The sequence below is a fragment of the Mirounga angustirostris genome, unplaced genomic scaffold (genome assembly GCF_029215605.1).
Source record: "Mirounga angustirostris isolate CCGP_5_RB_7025 unplaced genomic scaffold, mMirAng1.0.hap1 SCAF_8, whole genome shotgun sequence".
NCBI classification, from domain to species: domain Eukaryota; kingdom Metazoa; phylum Chordata; class Mammalia; order Carnivora; family Phocidae; genus Mirounga; species Mirounga angustirostris.
In genome coordinates, this window is record NW_026991716.1 from 66,573,277 (window position 1) to 66,593,460 (window position 20,184).

The following is a 20,184-nucleotide window of genomic DNA, read 5'->3' on the forward strand; positions in this document are numbered from 1 at the left end:
GCATGTACCAACCATTTTGATAAAAGCTGGGAAACACTGTAAGATGTTATCTGGACTATGCTAATAATTATATAAATAACGGTATAGATTACTAATTTTATGATAATAGTATTTGAATTATTGATGATAATGATAGGCAGGATTCTGTAGTATAATGTTAATTCTAATGACCATGAGATCATAATCTGCTGAAAATTATGTTAGGGTATTCGATCAATTTGAGAAAAATATGGGCCATAGAATAGTGAGTGGTGACAAGTACAGATATGAAATTAAAGCAGGTGTTATTATCAGGTAGAAGTCTAACCAAGAGACCTGGCTCCAGAAAGTCTGATGAATGGTTAAAAGACACAAAAGACTTGTACAATTAGCTGTCCCAGACACCACTGAGAATGTTAAGACATTAGTGGATGGAACGCTCCAAATAAGGACTAGAATTAAAGGCAGCAGCTAAAGAGGGACCTAGCTGGCTTCCTGGTTGAGCTAGAGTGGAAGGATTAAATTTACTCACTTTGGAGTAAGACAGGGTATTGTAGGAGTCCTAGCTACCCCATGTACAAGCTGAATGTCCTTGGATGAATAACCAATTTAAATTTTAGTTTCCTCATTGTAAAATAAGGATTAAGGCCCATAAGGCTTTTGTGAAGATTAATTCAATGAGGTAGCCCATGATTACCTGGCATAGTGGGCATGTTCAGTTTGCTAGTTGTATTATCTTAATGGTAAAATTTGGCTCCCTTACTAGACAGCAAGATCATTGAGGACAAGGACTTTTTTATACTTGGTACCTAACATGATAAATGTTTCTTGAACTACTGAATTGAACACAGAGCTAATAATTTTCTCCTGTGTAAATGGGTGCTGGCCTAGGGATTACTGAAGTTTCTGTTTCTTGATAGACTTACTACTGTTTCTGTAATTTTATATTATAAAATAATGCAAATTACTTTTCTAACAATAGGTTTTTTAAAAATATACTTTACATTCTTATTTGAAATTTTCAGATATTTTGCTCCTTATGATTAGAGTAGCTGTTTAATATTGTTTCCTGATTACATTTTTTAAGGATTTATTCATTTATTTTTTTTATTTTTTAAAACTTTTTTAGAACTTTGTTTTTTTATTTTTATTTATTTTTTATTTTTTAATTTTTTAAATTATTATGTTATGTTAATCACCATACATTAATTTATTTTAGAGAGAGAGAGAGAGAGAGCGCGAGCATGGGGGAAAGTGGCAGAGGGAGAGGGAGAGAGAAACTTGAGCAGATTCTGCACTGAGTGCGGAGCCTGATGCGGGGCTGGATCTCAGGACCCCGAGATCACTACCTGAACTGAAACCAAGAGTTTGTGGCTCAGCTGACTATGCCAACCAGGCACCTCTCTTGATTACATTTTTTGCATTCACTTTATCCATTTTACTTATTTTAGGTTGATGTTAAACTAGCTAATAATAATTGAGTACTCTCCATCTAAGGTTTTATATTTTGCACAGAGGTAAACCATTTTATTTTATTTATTTATTTATTTAAAGATTTTATTTATTTGACAGAGAGATAGTGAGAGCAGGAACACAAGCAGGGGGAGTGGGAGAGCGAGAAGCAGGCTTCCTGCCGAGCAGGGAGCCCGATGCGGGGGCCCGATCCCAGGACCCTGGGATCATGACCTGAGCCGAAGGCAGACGCTTAACGACTGAGCCACCCGGGCGCCCTTATTTTATGTTTTTATATGGATCCTAAACATTTCTACATAGTTACCATAATATTTCCTCTGCTATATATGGATTGGCATTTAATGAATTTGCTTTGTTGAAAAAAAAACTGTTACATGAGAGAAACATGATTTTTTTAAGATAGTCTGTCCTGACTCTTTATTCAAGCCCCCTTCAAATATTCTGCAATTACATGCAGCAAACAAAATGAAGAGATAAGAGAGCTTAGGTGCATCTTTGCACATTTTCACCTTACCCTTCTTCCTAAACTCTACTAGAAAAGTTGTTTGGGCCATGGCACACATAACTGAATCACATTTTTAGAAAAGTAGTTTCAAAAGGCACAAATTAAATGTTTTAAGATACTGGGAACCCATTAATTTCTTTATTCAACAAAGATGTACTGGTTACTTATTACATATTCCCACTAGGGATGAGTAACACAAAAACGAGTATGAAAACTTGTACCATTTTCATGGAAGTTATTTTCCATTATACACTTTTATAAAATCCATAACCATTCCATCTTCAGAAGCTCAAAGAAAATTGTAAATATACTCAGGTTAGTAAATATCTATGTACAGCTTAATGAGAAAGGATACACTTTTTGTTAAAACTGACTGCAGTTTTCCAATAGGATTTCAGTGACTGCACTGTATTTTGATAGTTTGTTTACCCATTTGTTTTAATTACCAGACTACACTTGTAAAGGGCAATAATCATGCCTCACTCAGTTCCTGGCACAAGATAGGAGGTCAATCCAATTTGCATAATGAATGAATGAGTGGAATTGAAGCGCATTTCACACATGCAGTACACAAGGCAACTTTGTAACATTTCTCCTATTCGACTCCTGATTATCTCTGTGATAGATGAACTATGATTGGATTTTACATTTCTCAAATAAGAACTGCAAATACAGTAAACCATTAATCTAGTGTTCATTAATTTGGAGTTCAAGATAATTCAGTCTGGGCTTACCTGAAATTTGCCTCTGCAGGATTAATGAAGACTGATATATTAAACAAATTACAGTAGACTTAAAATCATTGACTCTTTCTAACGGGCAGATGGTTAGAGCAGTGATGCTCTAAAGAAATGTACAATAACTGATTGCATGCAAATGGGTATCTTAATGAAGAAGGTTCATCCATTTAGCAAAATGAACTGAACAGACCTCCACGTAGAAATGATCGATGATTGATTCTTTAAATGTCTGTTGAAACTTCTACCCAATAGCAACCTCACACTGCGTATAATACTAAAGAGGGCTACAAAGAATATGTCCTCAGGATGCTTGGAATCCAGTTGGGATTCTAAAATACGACAGAATTTTAGAACGAGGCAAGGCATAAGTGACTTAAGAATACAGATTAAAAATACAACGTGAAAGGTAAAAAGTGAGCAAATCCACTCTGGAATAATAATTTCTTGTAAGACATGGAAATTTAATTTCACCTCTGGAAAAAGAACAATTGTTTTAGGACTCATCTTCTCCTCAGTTCTCCCCTCCCCCAATGGAATCAGTGCAGGTCTTTCCACGAGTCACTTCGAAGATTTCTTCTTCCTAAGGCCTCGATCTCACTTTCCGACTGGCAAACCCGAGGGGGCGCACTCCTTTGGAAAGCGACGGGGCGTTTCCTTTCCCTTCTCGGAGCCCTCCTAAAAGAACGGGGCGACGCCGGGCCGAGCCAGCTCGGGGTGAGCGCGCACCCACTCGCTACCCGGGCTCCGGAGCCCGCTGCGCGGCTCGGGCGGCCAACAGGGCGGCGCGCCGAGCGGGCCGCGGGGCCTTCTGGGGCTTGCGGTCTCTGGCCCCGCCCCCCGCCCACTCCCCCCGAGGGTAGAACGCGGGGCGAGCTGGGCAGCTTTCCGGGCTGCGGGTCGGGCGCCTGGCCGCGTGGGCAGGCGCTCAGGCTTCGCCGGCCTCAGCGCCAGAGCGTCCCTCCCCGCCTGCACTGGCTCCCCACGGAGGGCGCCCTCCCTCCTCTGCAGGAGCCCCGAAGGTAGGTGGGGAAGCGCCCCGCACGCCTCCGCTTGTGCAGCCTCGCGGGCCGCGCCTTCTGCCCGGGTCGCCTGGCCGTTCCTTTCCCGTAGCCCGGGGGTTGGATCTACGTTCCTGCCGCTCGCACCTCCGTGTCTAGTTCCGCACACTGTTGGGGTTTCCCTTCACCTAATTACGCGGATCGCGCCCGCACTGGAGCTTCCGGGGTCACCGGAGCACTGGCATAGAAATTCGTGGTGTCTGTGGTGTGTCCCACGGCTCTGAGCATGTTTAAACTTAGCTTGACTACCAAAATGGTGCCTGAGGCTTCAAGGAGAAGGCGGGACCTGTGTTTTGAAACCATTGGTGGGGTTGGCAAATCCATTCATTGAGTAGATCTTTAAATGATCACCTGCTGTATTGGAGGGACTGTATAAAGTGCTGTAGGTGTCAAAGATGGGACACACATGACTTCCTCACTCAAGGACCTCACAGGCTTGTGCTAGGGATGGATCTATAAGTGCCCAAGAAACATTCAGAGGGAAGGGTAAAATTGCATTAGAAGGATCAGACCAAATGCTGTGGGACAGAGAAGCTTCGTGGAGGTGGGATAAGTACCAGATATTTGGAAAATAGGGGAAGAAGTTGGGAATTCATTACAGATGAAGGGGTAGTAAGAGTAAAGGCAAGAAGCCAGGCATGCATGGAGAAAACAATGTTTTAGTGTGTCTAGAGTGTTTGAAGTGGCAGGAAATAAGATGGGAGAAGTAGCTTGGACTGAATTATGAAAGGCTTCAAGTAGCTTCGCAGTCTGGAATTGCGGAAACATGTTTTTGCACTTGAATTCCATCAGGATCCATAGATTATAAAGAAATGTACTGTTGTTTAATATTCATAAAATGTTTATAATGTCGAAAAACACATAATAACATGGACTCTTCATGACATATTTTTCAATAGTAATGTTTTTGCCAAATTAATTACACACACACTGATCACTTTCTTGGGCTCGTTTGTATTGCCTTTTTCCTATTTAAAATCCAGAGAATTTACAGTGTATCATGTGGCTGCAGTGAGATTCAGTTGCTTGGCAAAGATTTGTGATTTGCTATCCACTATTCTACTTGTTTTTATTTTGGAAGACTTACTGCTTTAGAAGGGTTTTAGATCAAGTGCGATAAAGAGCATGTGTAATTTGGAACATGTATAATCTGGATGACGTTTTTTTCATGAATGATGGAGGGAATACCAGTATTTGGAACCAGCTTTCCCAAACCAGTATTTTGGAGGCTTTGTTAAAGCTTAGAAAATGCTATCTTAAATGTTTTAGCATATATAAAGATGTTAGGAGTCCAGTGGATATTGTGAAGATCAAAGAGAATATTTTAGTTCTTTTACAGGACATGTGTATGTCACATATACATTAAACTACTTGAAAAAATACTTGAAGGTCAAGAGTCACACTTTAATAGAGCTAGTTAAATTAGGCCTGGTCATTTTGGAGCTTTATTGAGGGAAGTGTATGACTGCACTGTGAAGAATGGATTGGAAGGAGTGAAAAGATCAGTCAGAAGGTTGATGAGGTAATAAAGACAAGAGGTATTAATGGTTTGAGGAAAAATTAGACACGTCTTTAGATTCAGCTATAGAATTGACAGGGAATTGTATAGAAGGATAATTGGGGGAGTAGTGCCCTGAAGTCAGAGAGCAAAGTGTTTTAAGAATAGAGGAGCGGCCATTAGGGTCATATTAGTGGTCTGATGCTGCAGAGAAATAGAATGAGGATTTGCAAATAGACGTAAGGTTTGGCAATTATGATGTCATTTGTGACCTTGGTAAGAACAGCTAGGTTGAGGGGGGGTGATTAGAGAGGGTTTTTTTTTTTTTTTTCTTTTTTAAAGCTAGGAGCAACCTGAGCATGGTTGTATGTTGAGAGATAAAAGTCAGTACAGAAGAAGAGATTGTAAGAGCAGAGAGATGTGGCATACACAATGATAGTAAAGAACAACAGGTAGAGAAGATAAGTGTTGGTATGCAATTAGTGCGTATTCTTAGAATATTGTGTATGGTATATAAGTACAGGAAAATGTTGGCTAGAACTTTCTTATATGCTTGCAGAGTATGTAGGATCCAGCTTGCTTACCTATCCATTCATTCTTTAGGTCAGTCACCTGATATTTTTTCAGTACTCCTCATGTGTTAGCTGTAGGGATTCCTGCTCTGAGCAGACAGATAATGAGCTCAGTGGAGCTTGTTTGTCACTGAGGGACACAGACATCAAACAACTAATTAAAGAAGGAATTATCCAGTTGCAGTTGTGGTAACTGATGTGAAGCGAGAGTATGGGATGTTAAAAGCGTATGTATTAGAGGGAGTTGACATGGTCTAAGGAAGGCATTTTCAAGGATAGACTGGCTAAGCTGGTATTAAGAGATCTCTCTTGTTGCTGAGTCAACCTTCCCTTCCCCATGCTGCCTCTCTGTTACCATCTCATCCTTAGTTCTCTGTTCACTGTTGGACTCAGTCTCCCCTCTCTCAAGCACTAGATGTGTATTTTATCAGTGGTTTGGTGGGGTGGCAGAACTTTCAGGAACCGAGACTTTGCAAGGATCTTTCTCAATCCAGTTTTTGCCGCATCGTAGTGACTAAATATGAACTAAGGGTCCATTTAATTTTATTTCTGCTACATTGATTACTGTTAGGGAAAGAAAAGGGCTTTGGGAATGGCAAATCGATGGTCAGCCACAGCCACCACTGACTTAACCCCTTAACATCCTTTGGAGGAACCACAACCTGCACAGATCCTGTCACTTCTTATTAGGAATTTTTGGTAACAGCCAGTGAAAGCTAGGTTTTGTTTTCTTTCATTTAAAATTTTAATGTTCTCTGGGACAAGTGATTGGGGAAAAAGCATCCACTCATGTTTCTGTCTGTAGGGAAGTGAAGGTACTCTTGCTGCTATGATATTGCATTTATACAGCATTTGCATGTTAGCTAAGTGCTTTTACAGTCCATTTTATTGTTCAGTTTAAAAGAGAGCCTCAAGTCACCCCTGTCAAAATTTGTTCGGTGTTCTTCAGAGAAAAGGATCTTTTGTAAAAATGGTCCTTCTGTGATGTGGAAAAATTGATCAATCAAAAGCCTATATATAATGTAAGGCAATGTGTCGATAGAAGACATGAGCCACATGATACCTTTCTTCACAATGAAAGAAGCAAAATAAACAACAAAAACAAAACTTAGTAGAAATATAGCCCTGCAGGAAGCCAACCCCCTCATGATTTGGTTTGTGCAGTATTCAGAGATGTTTTATGAGCGACAATATGTGTCCTTACATCTGCGTCCTTAAAGCGTTACGTTTTATTTAGAGTGGCTGTTGGCAAACTTTTTCTGTACAGGGCCAGATAGTAAATGTTTCAGACTTTTCAAGGCCATGCTGTTTCTGTGGCAGTGACACAGCTCTGAAGCTGTAGCACTCGAGCAGCAGTAGACAATACATAAGAGAATGGCCGTGGCTGTTTCAATAAAATGTGGTTTATACAAGCAAGCCTCCCCTCCCCCCCAGATTTGGCCCGTGGGCCATCATTTGTCAACCTCTGATCTACAGCACTTGTGAGATTCTTTTACTGACGAGGGGTGTTATAGATTAGAGTGATTGATAGTCAGCTCAACACCCCGTGAAGGCAGTGATGGACTTGTCTTGTTGACTGTTGTGTCCCTGTGTCTAGCACAGTGCCTGACAGGTTGGAGATAATTAAACTTATCTGTTGAATAAAAGAATGAGTAGCAAGGCTACCTGAAGGAAAATTGCCTAAGTTTGGGTAGATGGTTCTGTATTCAGATTTTCAGGCTCTATAACATGTATTCTATGGTACTACAATTTTGGGTACAGCATATATTTTGCAGTTGAGTGCTTAGTTCAGAGAGCAAATCCAAGGGGATGCTTGAAGAATGAAAAAGAGCCAGTGATACACAATGATAGTAAAGAACAACAGGTCTATGAGTCTCTGCCAATAAAAATGCATACTACACCCTTTGGAAGGGACCTGAGAAAGAGAATATATTCCAACCTCTTACCCAGACTAGGGCTTTCCTTGTTTGCCCTGTTTTGTGTGCCTTGCTAGCATTTATGCTAGATATTCTCCTTTGGTCCTCCAGATTTCTCCAGGCCTCCGTCCTGCAGGCTCATACCAGCCCCTGCTCCCTCCCCCACAGTCCTAACAGTGATCCTGTAGGATGAAAAGTCACAGCTCCTGTCAGGTAGTCCTTTCCCTCTCTCTCCCAGCTCTGGTAACTGCTTCCTCCTCTCATCCTTTTAAGGGCTAGGGAAATTGAAGGATGGCCTTGCCTCTTTCTGTTGTCGCTGGCCCCAGGACATTGTGTTATCCCCTTAAATTGCCCACACTCTTAGAAACAGTCTCTTTATTAAACTCTCCTCATATTGCCTAAATTGTGGTACCTTTAGCTTTCTGCCTGGACCCTGGTGGATGTGGTATTCCCACCACTTTTTCAAAGGCACCTATTTTATGTCACTGAATGACTTTTAAGTCCCCCAAAGTCAGTGACTGTGGCTTCTATTTCTTATAGTCAGAGGATCTCAGGGTAAAAGTGGTCCTGGAAGGTGATGCATTTAACTTTTCTGTTCTGAGTTTGGATACATTCTGCCCCATCCTTATCAGAGCTCATTGTACCTGAACACCTTCCACAACAGGGAATTCATTACTCCTAATGTTCTGTCACATATCATTAGACACATTGGACTGATAGACTATGTTTACATAACTTCCATCCACTGTCCTTGTCTTGTTCCTTGGGGTTTCATGGAATATGTCCAATTTACATTTCATTCCTCTGTTCTTCAGACAGCAGGTTTTTGAGTTCCTTTACCATCTCTGTTTACAAGCAGGGTGCCTAGAACAGAATCTCTTTTTCCATGTGTTGTCTGATCATGCTCAGTTAAGCATGAGCATGATAACTTTCCCTGGAAGGCTTGCTACCTCCAGGAATAGGAGAAGGATTAATAGGTCCTCTTTCCTTGCTTTGCAGCTGTAAGAGGGAATGTGATCTGACTCCACTCCATGCTTCCCACCTCTGCTGATTTCAGTGTTACATGTCGTAAGCATAGCTGTCTTTGACAACGGCTTGTTTTTTCCCGTTACTGAGTTTATCTATATTTAAAGGCTGTCTATCAAGGGAGTAAAGTAATTTACAAATTGTACCTCTTTAGAGGGCTATGTCTACTATCCAATTTTCTTTTGCTTTTCTTCAAATGTCAAAAGTACACTGATCATCCTTTAATTACTTTAGGGGGCACGATTTAAAGTATTTCGCTGAACTTTTTATTTAGGTTTCAAATCTGAAAAGCATATATCAGCAGACTCACAGATTCTTTAGCATTTGTTGCTTTTTTTTTTTCTGGACATTCACTCTCACTTATGCCCATTACTATATCTCTTGCATTTGGGAAATGTAAGAAAATATATTGAAATGCAATATTTTTTGGTTAATAATCAAACTAACTTTAAGGAAATGTTATGAAGTAGGTTCTTAAGTATAACCTACATGTAAGTCAATTTTTATAATGAAAGTCCAATTTATTTTTTAACAAGCCTCTAAAATATCCATCAGCTTCTTTAATTCTTCCTTCTGATTTATTCAGTCAGCTCATTCCTCATTTCATTTTTGATTAGATTGGTTTCACCATTGGCAGAACTCAGGAAAATAAATCCTCTTATATTTAATGTGTGCTTTGGTTTAATCTGGATGAATAGAAAAATGAAAACAACCCATTAGAAAGTAGATTGTTAGAGAGATGTGACTTTCTTAATCTTTAATATAATTGTTTGGAAATATATTTCAGAGGCTGCTTACTGATTACTCCTTTTCCCATGCCTGCCTTCTGTTTTCATGACTGTTTCTTACAAGATTAAAAACCAGAACATACTTGTGATTCTTTTCAGATTCTTCAAATGGGTTTTACAATAGCTGATTGTTTATGATCCATTTCTTTTTATCTTTTGGAACAATGGTAGGAGAAAGCTACTTTCTCTTCTGATCTGTTTGTGTACTTTGTCTAAAGTTCTATTATTCATGCATTAGCTTGTATTTTATTTATTTTCTTACTTGTCTGCCTCCTCCAGTAGAGGAAAAGCTCCTTAGGGAAGGGGCATACTTATCTCGAATGCCTGGCACAACCAATAAGTGGTGGTGAATGTTTGTTGGCAGAATATAAATTGATCATGACCAATCTGCCATTTTATAACAGGGAACAAAACACATAGTTCTCAAGAAGTTGCTGCTTCCTAAAAAATTATTTCTCTTATAAATATGACTCCTAAATAATCCATTTTTATAAAGATTGTTTTGTCTTTTAATTAAAAAAATCATCCACTGTCCATCACCCATTTATTTGATAATTATTAAGCATTATTTTGGATATATAATGAGTAGATTTTAAAAATTACATATATTTCCAATAAGCTCTCTTCATCAAAATCAACTTCCTAAAGCCAAAATTGTATATTTTAAATGCTGCATGCATGCAAGTAACTGTAGCATAACTGTGGATTGGAATTGAAGGAACCGTTTATTTCAGCTCAAAGACCCTGCAGTACATTTCATACTAGATTGCTGATGGTAAATAATAATTACCAGTTTCCCAGTATATTCCAAAAATATGACTCCTGTGTAAAATCACTGACAAAGGCACTGATTCAAAGTACATAGCTGGAAGCTGGCGTCTTTAATTATTAATGTGCTTACCTCATTTCCATCACTCATTAATAAAAAGCTGAGATTCAGTCTAGAATTAAAGAAACAACTTCAGAGAAGAGGTCATGTGGTCTGAGTAAATGTGTCATCAGCATTATTTTGTACATTTTGTATTTTCCAAGTGATTTTGGTATGTGTTTCTGACTAGGCTCCATTCTTCACTGGCCTAATATTGGAATCGTATTGGAGTCTTCCCTCACTCTCTCTCCCTCTCCAGTCTGGCAGCAAGCTGTACCATTCCACAAACATCTTTCAGAGCCTCTCGTCTTCTGTGTGCTCACTTTCAGTGTCCTGGCCTCGTTCTCCTTCTGGCCCTTCCTTAATGTGTGGTGCAAGTAATCCTGAGCTCCTTCCTACCCAGGACAGTCTTCTTCCTAAGATGCCACTGGATCATTTCACTTATCCACTCAGAAGACCACAGCTATTTCCATCTGTCCAGTTGGCACTTCTGACTGACTCTCAAGATCTCAACTTCCCTATCTTATATTATTTCCCTTTATTCCCTAAAATACCTTATTCTTTTTTTTTTTAAGATTTTATTTATTTATTTGACAGAGAGAGAGAGAGCATGAGCAAGGGGAGAGGGAGAGGGAGAAGCAGGCTCCCCACTGAGCAGGGAGCCCGATGTGGGGCTCCATCCCAGGGCCTTGGGATCATGACCTGAGCCGAAGGCAGACGCTTAACCATCTGAGCCACCCAGGCACCCCTAAAATACCTTTTCTTTTAGTTGAGGAGTTCTATGTCTTCTCCCACAAATTCGTTTGTCATTATCTGCTGTCTGCTCGTACTGTTCACTCCATCTGAAGTGCTTTGCTCCCTTTGCTTCTCTGAATTCTATGCATCCTTCAGATCTCCCAGGCTTGCTCCAGAGGTCTTTCCTCCCCCTGTTCATGTTAGCCCACATGTGTCTCTTCTCTGAGCTTTTACGTGAAATTACAGGCTTGGCAAACAGTGGGTCTGGGATTGAATCATGGCCTCATACTAGTCTCAAGTAGACCAAGCATTGCATTGAGTGTTTACTGTGTACCTGATAGAGTTCATAGGGGTCATGTGCCTTAGCTAATCTCTCCTCCTCAGTAACTTTATATATTAAGTACTATCTTGATTCCCATTTTACAGATGAGCAAACTGAGGCACAGAGAGGTTGAGCAACCTGTCTAAAGTCACTCATCTAGTAAGGGGCAGAGCTAGGAAGCTTGGCTCCTGAACCTGCTCTCCTAGCCTCTGTGCTATTCTTGCCTGGTCAAGATATATTTGAAATGAGTTTTTTTTTTTTTTTCCTTTGAAATGAGTTTTGATGGGGATTTTTAGGGTTGACTGATGGGCATATTACTCTTTCCTGTCTCCCTGGGCGGTCTCTGGAGGAAAAAAATCCCTTATCTAACAGTGCTTTTGGAGTTGTTATGCCTGCCTGTGTGTTGTGTGCGTGCGAGTGTTGACAAGCTGGGAAGGGCATTGAGGGAGGCACAGAGTGACCACAGGGAAGTTCAAGAGGCCTACTCCTGTCCCGGTTACACTTAATTCCTACTCCCAAGCCCAGAAACCATACTGTAGAAAGAATGCGTGCAGAAAGACGAATATTAAAAAAATACAGTTTTACCACTTGTGAACTGGATATCCTTGAGAAAGCTGCACTCTCTGAACTTTAATGTCCCTAGCTTTGCACAGTGATACTAAATTGTACATCGCAGAATTATTAAATGAGATAATAAAATGGGGTATTTAATGAGGTACTGGATGTAAAGTGAATGCATGGTGTCCAGTATGCAGGGGTGTCCAAGAGATATTTATGTTTTCCTTTGAGGCTCTGTACTCTAGCCAGGCCCATGGCTTTCCTTATCCCTGCTGATGCTCTTCCCTTTGCCTGTATAACCAAGCAGGCCCTCATTTCCACCTTGCTAAATCTCCTTAACTTCTCCTGTCTTCCCTTAGGTACTAACTTCTTCATGAAGCTTCCTGCGACCCCTTAGCTGGCATTCATTTCCCCTTTCTGTGAAGTCTTTCACTTCCAACTCTTTATTGTAGTCGTTCGTGTACAGTGTGGCTTAATCGTTCGCACTGAGCCTGATGCTAGCAATAATAGAAGACGAAGGCACAGTCCATGCTGCCGGTGAGCTCACTTGCTGTCAGGTAGGGGAGAGAGACCCCCACATGACTGTTGATACAACCTTGTGGTGAGAACATTTCCAGAATGCTGTGGAAATGTAGATGAGAGCGCAGTTAACAGAGCCAGGGTGGAGAAGGAAGGAGTAGGAAGCCTAGAGGATTTCGGACAGGGGCAGTTAGACTGGGCCTTGAAGGGTGAGTGGAGAGTCTGCAGGCAGGGGATGGGGGAAGGGTGTTTCTATCAGAGTGAACATGATAGACAAAGGCCCGCCATCATGGCAGCATGTGCTTTGTTTGGGAAGCCACAAGAGTCCTCTGTGGCTAGATTGCCCACTGGCAGTGGAGAAAAGTAAAGCTAGAGGGTAACTGTTTTTGGTTCTCAACAAATCAGTTGTATGACTAGAGATCTAGCTTAAAAGCAGTTTTGAAAAAGAATAGATTTTTAATTGTGTCTTCATTATGTCCATTTGAACCGTCATGGAGACGGACCGTTCAACAACTTATACTATTTTGGGTGCGTTAAGAAAGTTCAACTGTTGTGACTGATTATGTTCATCACCAAATTGGAGGTTAAGTGCTGGGTGTCATGAAAAGGGACTTTGACCAGACAGAGAATAATCAAAGGAAGCTGTCAGAATAAAAAGAGGCTCAATATTATGATGTTATGATGGGTATAAGAGACCTTATAGCCTTTTGCTTGCTTCAGAACCTTGGAAGGTGATTCAGGAAAGTGGGCTTTATACTGTTTTCTTTCAGAGGTGGACTGGGATTCATAAGCAGAAGTTATAGAGTATCTGGAAGGAATTTCTAAGAACTGATGATTAGGTATTCCAGTTTTTAATACTGTAATGTCCATGGAGACTGGGTTGGACTCCTGATTCTCTTATTGGGTGACAGAATGGATCATTTTTTCTGATATCAAGCTCTTGGGAGTCTATGACACATGTTCAACACAGTTTTGGTATGAAATAAATTTTATTATACTTGAAATTTATTAAAATAGATTATCTGTGTCAAAATATGCTAATTTAATGTGTCTGCATGGCAGACAGTATAGAAAGATGAAAAGTTTTAGAGTCAAATTTTATCTTCATTTCTTACTATGTAATTTTGAGCAAGTTACTCCCTGAGCCTGTTTGCCTGAGAGAGAAAGAGAGAGAGAGAGCAAGCACGAGCAGGGGGAGGGGAGAGGGAGAGGGAGAAGCAGGCTCCCCGCTGAGCAAGGAGCCAGATGTGGGACTCGATCCCAGGACCCCGGGATCATGACCTGAGCTGAAGGCAGTCGCTTAACCGACTGAGCCACCCAGGCACCCCTTGCCTCCTTTTAGATAAGCAAATTGAGGCTTGCCAGAGGTTAAGTGCACAAAGCTTCTAAGTGGTGGAGACTGGATTTTAGCGAAGCTGTCTGATTTCACAGTTGGAACTTTTCCCTGTACGCTGCACTGCCTGCTGCTTGTGTACACGGACTCAGAATTGGGTAAGGCCAGTCAGTCCACGTAGCTTTCACATCAGTTTTGATCTGTCGTCATCTCAGAAAGATGGCCATTCAGCCTCTGCTTGAGTAACTCCAGTAATTGGAATTCCGTAACTTCACAGGACAACCCATTCCTTTGTTGGACAGCTCCTGCACTGGAGATCTTACTCATCTATTTATCGGAAACTTGTCTTCCTGTAATCTCCATATATTAGTCCTCGTTCTGCCTTCTGGAGGATTATTGAACTCCTCCCTTCCCTCTTTGGTCTAGCAGTCTTTCAGATGCTATGTGCCTGGAGTCTTCTTCTTCAACAGTTCGGTGGGCAGTCTCCAGAGCCCTTGCCCTCAAAATCACACTTTCTGACGATCCTGTTTAATTGGTTGTTGCTGGCAAGTTGCGGTACACAGAATTGGACACAGCAATGTGGCAATCGGTGCACTGGAAAGACTCCTGGACTGAGATGTAGCACCTAGGTTAAGGTGTCAGCACTACTGCTAACTGGGTGACACTGGGCAAGCGGCAACAGAGCTGAGCTGCAGACCCTCATTTGTAACACAGGAATAATAATCACCCTACTGTACAGCATTAATATGGGAGTCAAGGAGGATGGTGTTGGGAAGGTGCTCTGTCCACAGCCCTTGCCTCACGCCTGTCAGCTGCCCTCTCTTTGGCCTGCTCTTCTGTGTTCTTCCATGTCAGCATGACTTGCTCCCTCACCTCCCTTGGCAGCTTTGCTCAAAAGTCAGCTGCTAATTGAGGCCCTTCTTGACCGCTGTATTTAAAATTGCAACCAACCGTTTACCTTCTCTCTCCATCTTACCTGCATTAGTTCTCTCAGCTGTGTTTATCACAATTTGACATACATGTATTTTACTTACTTATGTTGTGACTCTTCCCACTAGAATGTGAGCAATGTGAGCTCAAGAACTCATCTATTTCTGTCACTGCTATATTCTCTGGACATAGCAGGTCACCAAAAAATACTTATTGAATAAATGCATGAATTATGATCATGTTTATGTCTCTGATGTGGTCTGACCCTCAAAAAGCACAATGAGATGCTTCCCAGTTTTTTTTAACAGAAGAAAAATATAGCTGGTACATTTATGAATTGTTCTTTTATTGTTTCAATTTCATAAATTAATGTGTCAGTTAATTTCCATGTGCTACAAGGGTAATTTCTGACAGAACAATTATCTGAGCTGGACTCCTGGAGTGAAATATTAGAATTTTCAAATTAAGAAATGTTACTGAAAATGAAAAAAAAATGTAGTTTATCACTGTCTTCTGTTTCTAATGACTCAGAGTCACAGTTTGGTGGGTAAATGCATATACATTTTTATTTTAAAGTAACAACAACTCGCTGAATTTCCTGTTTGTTTGCTCACTAGCTATTCACCATCCTGATTTCTGATTGATAGTGTATCTTACAACCAGAATACCTTTGTCTCAAAGGAATCAGTCCTACCTAGATAGTTGGCTGTTTCTGTGTTAATATGGGTTTTTTGAGTTGGTGGATGAGGGGGAATTGACAGGACAAAATAGGCAGAAATGCAGATGTACTTAGGCCCTACAAATAGGAGAGTAAGTAGGGCCAGAGGGGTGCTGAGATCTCAGCTTGACTCCCAGCTTGAACAGAGTCTAGGAAACATGTTACCTGCCCAGACAGAGTTCTCAGGGTTGGGTTAGGAAAAGCTCAGTCATCTATTTGAAGTAGGTTGTGGGGTTAAGATTACTGGGGTTGCAAGGAGTGCTGAATTTCCAGACTGATTGCCATCTTCTGTGGTTTAGTGACTTGCACATGGAGCTCACTGGTTGCCTGGTCTTAATGGACTGAAACAACTGAAGTCAGCCAAATGTCTGATTGTAACAGGTGATGTGTCTACTGGCAGGCTGAAGAGGGAAAAATTTCCTCACAGAAGAATAGTGTCTTGGGATATAGGGAAAAAAAAAGATACTCTTTCCTTACCCTAGAGAATTGACTCTAGATCTATGAATTATTGACATGCTTTCTTGTTGTTGAACATTTGCACGTCCACTCAGATCAAATAATGCTGTCAGCAGTTAGTGCTTTGTCAAACTCTTCTGAATTTAAATTTGCAGAATCATGTTTGGTAAGAAAGCCTGAAAAATCCCATAGCTTCTTATTTAAACTTATTTTCAATTTGCTCTAAAGTGTATTTTAATCACAAAGGAGCTTTTACAGAATGCTATAAATCTATCACTGCTAAATACCAAAACATTGCAAGTATACTTGGCATGGGAGAATAATGACCAAATGAGTGAATTTTTTATTTATATCCCATGTTTTATATGGGAAGGGAGATATGTTTTAGAAGAATCTGTGTTTGTGGTAGATGTATGAAAATGTCTTTATGACTTTACAAAATATATGGGAATTAAAATAATTTCCCTCGTGGCATCACAGATATTAGGCCAATGTGAACTTTTAATTAATAACAGCAACAATGATAAAAGCTTTTGTTAAGTAAACAATTACCCTTGGGGCGCCTGGGTGGCTCAGTTGGTTAAGCGACTGCCTTCGGCTCAGGTCATGATCCTGGAGTCCCTGGATCGAGTCCCGCATCGGGCTCCCTGCTCAGCAGGGAGTCTGCTTCTCCCTCCGACCCTCCCCCCTCTCATGTGCTCTCTCTCTCTCTCTCTCTCAAATAAATAAATAAAATCTTAAAAAAAAAAAACAAAAAACAAAAAACAAAAAAAAAAACCAATTACCCTTGTTTAGGGAAATGAACATTTTGGGCACAGAATTGACTAATTGTTTTTCTAGTTATACCAGAACTGCATTTGGATTCAAGCTTACTAGTTGGGTGTCAAGGAGGACATTGGTCAATGGAATGGTTAAACTAATAAAATTGGGTAGGCAAGCACAAAATTAGGAATTAGGTGGTTTCAAGACTCATTTCGTCCTTCCAAATAAATGGTATGGGATAGCATAGCTGTAATAGTAGTGATAAAAATACCAATCCTTGAGTGCTCGTGCTCACCGTATGCCAGGAACTGTCTTACATGCTTTACAACCGTGTTTTACTCTAGTCGTTAAAACAGTCTTGTGAAAATGTTACTATAACATATTTTTCACTTTATGGATAAAGTGAGGTGCGGAAATTACTTTGTCATTCAGCTGGCAAGGGACAGAGCTGAATTCAGCTTGCAGTCCCTCCATTCTGAAGTCTTAGTTCTTCTGCTACCCAATCCAACTAGGATCTACCTACTTATTCAGACCCTCTTGGGGGGGGGGGCGGGGTTTGTTGGAGAAGTGAAAAAAGGGAAGGCGACATAGCCCCTGAGCCCCAAGGAACGTAATCCTACCAGAAAGGAAAGACAAAAGCAGCTGGTTACTGATTAAGAACCAGCATCAGTGGTTCCGGGGACATGTACTCCAGTGGTTGAGAAAAGGGAAAATCACTGTGGGCTGAAATGGTTTTTAGGGAAGGCTCTCTGGAAGAAGTAGACTTCAGCCTATGCCTTAAGTGAGATATAAGCTTTTTGCCACAATACATTGTATCCTTTAGTTCTATCAGAATTTTATGAACGCACCCTCATAGATTTCTAGCCTTGTTTATCGTAAAGGGCTTCTGGGACCCTATAAACAAATAGTTCTGATACATGTATATGGTTGACCCTTGAACAACATGGGAGCTGGGGGCACCGATCTTGCCACACAGTTGAAAGTTTGAGTATAACTTTTGACTCCCCCAAAACTTAACTAATAGCCTACTGTTGACTGGAAGCCTTACTGGTAACATAGTCGATTAACATGTATTTTGTATGTTATATATATTACATGCTGTATTCTTAAAGTAAGCTAGAGAGAAGAAAATGTTATTAAGAAAATCATAAGGAAGAGAAAATACACTTACGGTCCTGTGCTATAAAAAATCCATGTCTGAGTGGACCCGTGCAGCTCAAACCCATGGTGTTCAGCGGTCCGCTGTACTTTTGATGTCACAGTTCACTTCTGAGAATGGGTATCATTTATTGCTTATCCTTCCTAAAATGTGCAAGGAGATAATAAGCTGATGTTGTCTTAGAATTAGTGATGTCTTAATATCAGCTCATTCATGCTGTCTTCTGTAAAGACGTGGGAGAAATAGAGTTCAGAGAGGTGTTTAGGAAGAACTGGAAGTGTTCTGCAAGAGAGAGAACAAGGCTGTACGAAGACAGCTTTCCACATTTCAGGGTCACACCCACAGTAAATACTTCCTTTAGCAGTTGTGTTGGCCTGACTGTATTAACTAATGAATTCTTTATTCAAATCTCATCTGTTTTTTTTTTTTTAAAAGATTTTATTTATTTATTTGACACAGAGAGAGAGCACAAGTAGGCAGAGTGGCAGGCAGAGGGAGAGGGAGAAGCAGGCTCCGCCCTGAGCAGGGAGCCCAACGCGGGGCTTGATCCCAGGACTCTGAGATCATGACCTGAGCCGAAGGCAGATGCTTAACGACTGAGCCACCCAGGTGCCCGCAAATCTCATCTTTGGGCCCTTGTTTTAAAATCACTCCAAGATCATTCAGTCATCCCAACAGAAAATAAAATCTAAAATACATATATGTTCTAACATCTTAAGATACACAAAAAGGAATAAAGAATAATACAGCAAATATCCATGTACTCAACTTCCAGCTTAAAAAACTAGATTTTTGCAAGACAGAAGAAACACTTCCTCTTTCTGATTTTACCCGTTCCTTCCCCTGCAGAATTATAATGCTAAATGTGAAATGTATCTCCCAATGCATTTCTTTGTACTTTTTCTACATAGTTATATTTCTAAGCAATATATAGTATTGTTTATATTAATTATATCAAATTATATGCATTTTTAATGTTTGCTTTTTTCTTTTACTTATGAAATACATCTATTTTGATGTGTATAGCTCTAGTTCATTCATTTTTTACTGCTCAGTAGTATTCGATAGCACAAATATACCACAACTTACTTAGCTATTCTTCTAGCAACAGATATTTAGGTTATTTGTAATTTTTCATTTAATAAAGTTGTGAAGAATTTTGAACATGTCTCTTGTGAATATATGTGACAGTCCTTCATATGTTTGCAGAACATTTCCTTACCTTTTCTGTGACTTGCTCGTTTATCTCTTTTGCTCATTTTTTCTTTACTGATTCATGGACAATTTTTAGGTGTTACGATTATTCATCTTTATTGACTGTATGTGTTGAAATTTCTTTTCCTAGGCTGTAGCTTATCTTTTTACTTTTTTGCTATTCTTTTGATGAACAGACTTAAATTTTTTTTTTTTACATGTAGAAAAGCAATTTATTCCATTATAAGCACTTACACAGTTAGTCATGGAGAGTAACAGGCCTGCTGGTGAAACAGGTCACCCAAAATAGAGATGGTACCAAACTAGTGGTCAAGGACTAACTCCTAAAAAAAAAGCAACTCTTATCCAGGATTAATTTAATTCTAAAAACAAATACAAGCTATCAATTCACTCTTCTCAACTCAACTGGACAGTCACCTGTGGTGTAACTGTCAGGTAAAAACATTCATCTTGGGGTGCCTGGGTGGCTCAGTTGGTTAAGCGTCTGCCTTCGGCTCAGGTCATGATCCTGGAATCCCGGGATCGAGTCCCGCATTGGGCTCCCTGCTCGGCGGGGAGTCTGCTTCTCCCTCTGACCCTCCCCCCTCTCATGTGCTCTCTCTCTCATTCTCTCTCTGTCAAATAAATAAATAAAATAAAAAATCTTAAAAAAAAATTCATCTTTACAACTTGGTGGTCCTAAGTTTTTTAAAAAAACCTTTCACAGAAAGGAAAGAAATACGAAAAAAGTTCAAGAAATACACTAACAAGCAAAAATATATGGGGAAAGAGGAACACATAGTTTGACTTAACTGAAGAAACTGAGAGGAGATTGGTCTACATAGGAAAATGTGCATCCTGGAAAGTCAGGTGTGAAAATTTTAGAATAGGAATTTATATGACTTGAATCTCCCCCATTTCCTGAATAAAAATGACATCTTGTGGTATTTATACTTCATGGCTCAGACACCTACCTCACTTGGCTCTACTCCTTCCTTACTTTAGCCTTTACTTAAAGGAGTCTGAAAAACTTGGGGATATAGCCTAAGAAGAAAAATAACCACACATAATATTC

General features: G+C 40.2%; 1 protein-coding gene across 2 annotated transcripts in view; it reads left to right on the top strand.

The window, feature by feature from the left end:
* Positions 1-3,553: 3,553 nt before the first annotated feature.
* Positions 3,554-20,184, top strand: part of MEI4 (meiotic double-stranded break formation protein 4) — a 238,150-nt gene continuing 221,519 nt past the window's right edge. For both annotated transcript variants that reach the window (XM_045867123.3, XM_054505440.2), the window contains exon 1: positions 3,554-3,716. The gene's annotated coding sequence lies outside the window, so the exon portion shown is untranslated. The remainder of the gene's footprint in view (positions 3,717-20,184) is intronic.